The sequence below is a fragment of the Octodon degus genome, unplaced genomic scaffold (genome assembly GCF_000260255.1).
Source record: "Octodon degus isolate 3935 unplaced genomic scaffold, OctDeg1.0 scaffold00191, whole genome shotgun sequence".
Classification (NCBI taxonomy): domain Eukaryota; kingdom Metazoa; phylum Chordata; class Mammalia; order Rodentia; family Octodontidae; genus Octodon; species Octodon degus.
This window is the reverse complement of record NW_004524767.1, coordinates 4,604,879-4,610,019: the sequence shown is the minus strand read 5'-3', so window position 1 is coordinate 4,610,019 and position 5,141 is coordinate 4,604,879. Positions and strand designations below refer to the sequence as shown.

Here is a 5,141-nt window from a genome sequence, read left to right as displayed (position 1 = left end):
AGGTACTTAAGGTAACCTCACAGAACACACACAGCCTCCCAGTTATTGAATTCCCTGGTGAGCAAAGACAACTCCTTGCCATGGTGCCACATGCAGCTATTCTGGGTGCCAGTCAAGGGGCTCCAAGTGACTAAGGTTGGTTCCCATCCTACCCTACACACAGTAGGACAAACAGAGCTCCATCCTGACTCAGGTTTCTCCTGGCTCTTTCTGCCTCTAAGTGATGCCACCACTCTGTTTCTCTCTGGTTTGGGCATTCTGTCATTTTTTTTTTGGGGGGGGGTGTTTTTTAGAAAAAGGATGGCAGAGAGGAGGATGAGGAAAAACCATTCTGTAAGACAAAAACAATACAAAACCCAGAAACCAAATTTAGTCGATATTTTATAACAAAGCTACTGAAAACACTACAGGCTAACACAGATAATATATATTACTTTGGAGGTGGAGTCACATGGAGAGCTAGGCAGAGACTAGAGGCTTAGACCAAGAGCCATTTGATACACTGCTGGATGGACTGGATCTGCTGCTTCAGTAGAGAGCCTTCTTTGATGGTGATGGAACAGGCAATGACTGGCCAGGAGACCCCACAGGCCAGCCCCAGGGCCTGCTTAGAGCACAGGAACACATAGGGCACGTTCTTCACCGAGTGGCAGGAGACACAGGATACTTTCTAGGGGCTCTGCATCTGCAGCCGTGACGATGAATTCTGAGATGACCCTGTTGAAGGTGTTGGTGGCCTCATTGGCTCGTTTCCGGAGCTGCTTGTAGTTACGTGACTGCTGGACGACGTCCAGTAGCTTCTTATTGAGATGCGCATCTGAGAAGGGATAGGCCTCAGTAAACCTTTGGGTTTACATCAGCCTCAGTCATGGCTGCAGCTCCTGGGATTCCTCGCTCTCCACGATCACCGATGTCAGAGAAGTCTGAAGGCTGCCCTGAACCAAGAGGAGATTCGTGAATGAGCAACGATGAGCTCAATTTCCTTAGTAGTCAATATGCAGGCATAAAGTTTGCCATCACTTCAGTTGTGGTCTCTTTTCCTTCTTGATAAATGCTTCTCTGATAAAGTTTTCCTTACTTGGTATTTAGGATTTCAACAATGTGATTTGGCTCACTGACTTTAATAATGTGCATGTTGTATATTTTCTTAATAATCCTCTCATACTGGGAAATGCAAACATACACAAACCCATTTTGAGGGGAATTAAAAAAAAATGGTCCTCTCTGACATGTACTGGACTCTGGGCTTCTAAGGTTTATTTAGTTTACATGATAAATTGTGTGCAAGTCAATTGCAGCACTATGCTTTTTCTCACAAATGATTTATTTAATCTTCTCTTCTATACTTCAACTTTTGGCCTATAAAAATTACTTTACTACTAACTAAATTTAGTTGGAACTTCCTCAGCTCCAATTTCTAAATTAGAAATCTTAGTTCTAATTTTGAATGTTTTAATATTTGACACCCAGTTTTTCCTCCCAGACTAAGACCTGTATTTCATTTTCTGCTCTCAGTTGACAGAGATAATTCTAAAGTAAGATAATTCTTAAAGTGCTAAGCTAACCTAGGTAGCATGCTTTGAAAGGAAAATGCCAGCTATGTCATCGATTATAGTTTTTGAAACATATTGGCATAAAATTCAGACAACTATGTCCCTAAGAAAAGTCTTATTTCCTACAATGCATGCATTATCTGCTGATGGGATAATTTTTAAAGCAAGTGATTTGTATTTGTTTGTTTTTTCTGTACATTTAAAAGATTTGAATTATTAGTTTGGAAAACAAAATAGGACTTTTCGGAAAGACACAGAGTCTCTCAGGAGATGATATATCCATTTGCTGTGCTCTCAGGACTCTTCCAGACCCAACCCAGGCCCGGCATACAGGCCTGGAGTGAAACTCTCCAGCTGAAGTTCCTGCAGAGTGGCTAGGGGCCAGAACCACCCAGATAATCCAGAAGCAGAACATGTTGCCAGAGGAGCACAGTGGGTTAACTTTCACGGGCTGCAGCAAGAAGAAGCTGAGCACAGCAGCCAGACCCATTCCAGGCACATGGGGACAGATCAAACATTGTAGACCTGGATATGGTAAGCTGAGACACTTTATTAGACCCAGATCTGTAAGAGCATCCTCCTTCTTTCTCCCTTGATTGAGAGAGGGGCAAAAGGTAACCAGGGTGCACTAGTCTTCCTGGAAGACACCAGGCACATCAAGAGGAGGTGATCAGACAAAACTTGGGGAACTAACTTAAATACAAATTCCCAAATTAATATCTGCTTAGCTATACAGTCATACTGCTTGCTCTTACTGTGTAAAATACAAACACATTAGTTACAAAAGTTTCTCAACCATTAAATATCGCTAACCATTATTAGTGTTCCCAATTGTAGTTCTGTAAATACAAAACTATAACTGCCTTAACCATATCTCTCTTGGGTAAGATTATTGGTAGGTGCTAAAATTATAACTGCACCAAAACTCTACACCAGAGCTCAGAGGACAGTGTTACACAAAAGGAAAAAGAGAAGGAGTGAAATACAATCCCAGGCCCTGAGTCTACACAGCACATATACAGGTGACACTACCATAGAAGAAAAATGAGAATCACATAAATGAAATCTCTGAATGAAAAGCAAGTGAAATAAAGAAACAACCGCAAAAAGGTTTAGGGGAAATAAGATCAGAAATAACCTCTGAAATGAAAAAAAGAAATCTCTGAATTAATAGGTCTGAAGTAAAGAAACAACTGCAGAAAGGTATAAAGCAAATCAGATCAGAAATAATTTCTGAAGTAAAAAAGGAAAGGACAACTATAATGAAAGAATTAATAACTGTTTGTAAAGAATACACTGATAAAAATGTACAGGAGAATAGAAAAATGATGGAATCCTTGAATGAGCACCATAAGAAAGAAATAGATTTCATGAAGCAGAGTCAAAGAGAAATAGAGGAACTTAAAATCTCAATCACAAGCTGGAAAAACGGTTTGAGTGAAAGTGAAGAGAGGTTCAGATCTTGAAGACACCATTGCAGCTAATGAAAAGGTAGGGAAAGATCTCTTAAAAACAATTAGGATGAAGGAAAAAATAATTCAATAACTACAAGATGATGCAAAGATGAACAGCGTGATTCTAAAGGCATCAATGAGAAAGAATGAGTCAATACAAATGATGTAAAAAGAATTTGGGCAGAAGCAATAGCAGAAAATTTCTCAAAATGAGGAAACAATCTGACATTCAGTAACTGAAGCATATAAAACTCCAAATAACATCAACCCAAATAAAAACACACTGAGACATATAGTAGTCAAGATCCCAGAAATCCAGCACAAGAACAATATACCAAAAGCTGCTAGAGAAAAGAAACAGATCACATTTAAAGGAAAACCCATCAGACTAATAGCACAATTCTCTTCGCAAACCACTAAGTCAAGAAAAGCATGGAGCACAGTACTTCAACTCCTCTATGAAAACAAATTCCAGCCCAAACTACTATATCCTGCAAAACTGTTTTTCATGTTTGATGGAGAAGTGAAATACTTCCATGACAAAGAACAACTAAAGAATTTCATGATGACAAAGCCAACCCTACATAGGCTACTAAAAGATATTTTAGAGAAGGAACAAAGTTATGAGAATATCATGAATAAAAATGGAAAGAACACACCAAATAGGGCAAACAAACATAGCAGAATAAGAGTTAAACAGAAGCAGGTAAATAACATGTCAATCATAAGTCATAAGTCATGTTGCATGCTATGTCTAAGGTGTTTGATATTCAGACAGATAATGATAATAAGCTGAATGTCCTATGTTGTAGGGTAATAATACCATTAAGCTTCTCTTCTGGAGGGTTAACAACTTAAGCTTGCAGACCAAGTAATTAGAGAAAAAGAAAGTCTGCAAAGATAGCCAACATTTTGGCCCTAGTTCTTCAAGGTCAGTGCATAATCAGGACATAAGAGAACCTGTACTGCAACATCCTGTAACTCAGTGATGTCCCAAATTTTCTGTTCAAGGAAATTATGAGGACCCAGAGGACAGTGATCAATGATGTAGAGTGTGCCTAACAAGAGTCACATGGAGATAAAACATTCTCTCAGGCTTTCACAGAGAGCAAATTGGCCAAGCAATGGCCATGACTCATCCACATGGCTCACACAAACAAAACATGTACAAACTGCTGTGCACAGTTTCAGGACAAATTCTGAGGGGATTTAACTGACATTGTCAAATATAAACATTACATTTTTTATTATATAGGTCATACTTTATCTTTTTCTTAACCACCCAGCAGAAAAGTATAAACACAAGTATAAAAAATAACACTATTTAATATGCTGAGCTGTAAAAGGCTCAAGTCAACAACTTCTGACATTGCCAGTACTGCAGATAACCCAGTATTATGGTCTACTGTACTACATTGGATTAGTTTGATGAATTCATGCACCTATAATATTTGAATGGTAATGGAATACCCATCTCTGACAAAACTAAACAAAAAGGGGATATACATGAAGGACCATTTTGTGATATATATATATATATATATATATATATATATATATATATCTCACAAATATATAGAGAGAATATATACACATATATGTATATATGAAATAGGATAGATATATAGCTTCTGTTTCTTAGTTCAATGAGAAGAAAGATTTGTACTAACAGTATTTAGATAAGATATCATGTCTGCCTCTTGTACTATGTATAACTACTGTGAAGACAATAATATGAAACATATTAATTATTGTAATTGTCCTTGTAACCTTTGTAACTTGTTTTGAAACTATCTCATTGCTTTTTCTTTCTCAATAAAATTAACTTTAAAAAAAAGATGATATCTCCCAAGTTCTCAATTTTTTTATATTAAAGTATGTAACTGTTGTTATATCACATACTGTTGTTTTCAAAGCCTGGTCTTCTTATAGAAAGCATGAAGGATTCAAGTTTCAAACTTGTTGAAGTACTTTATCACAATCGACGTTTCAATACAGCAGTTCAGAGCACCCATCTCAGTCTTCCAAGCCTCCTCAGCCTCCTCATGCTCTGCCTGGGCTGTCAGAGCTACAGGAGACTATTAGAATCACCTCATTTGCTTCACTTGAAAGCTCACAAGGACAAAAAAGAAGG

General features: G+C 37.8%; 1 pseudogene; it reads right to left on the bottom strand.

The window, feature by feature from the left end:
* Positions 1 to 478: 478 nt before the first annotated feature.
* LOC101568372 lies at positions 479 to 946 on the bottom strand (annotated as a pseudogene).
* Between the last annotated feature and the right edge of the window lie 4,195 nt (positions 947 to 5,141).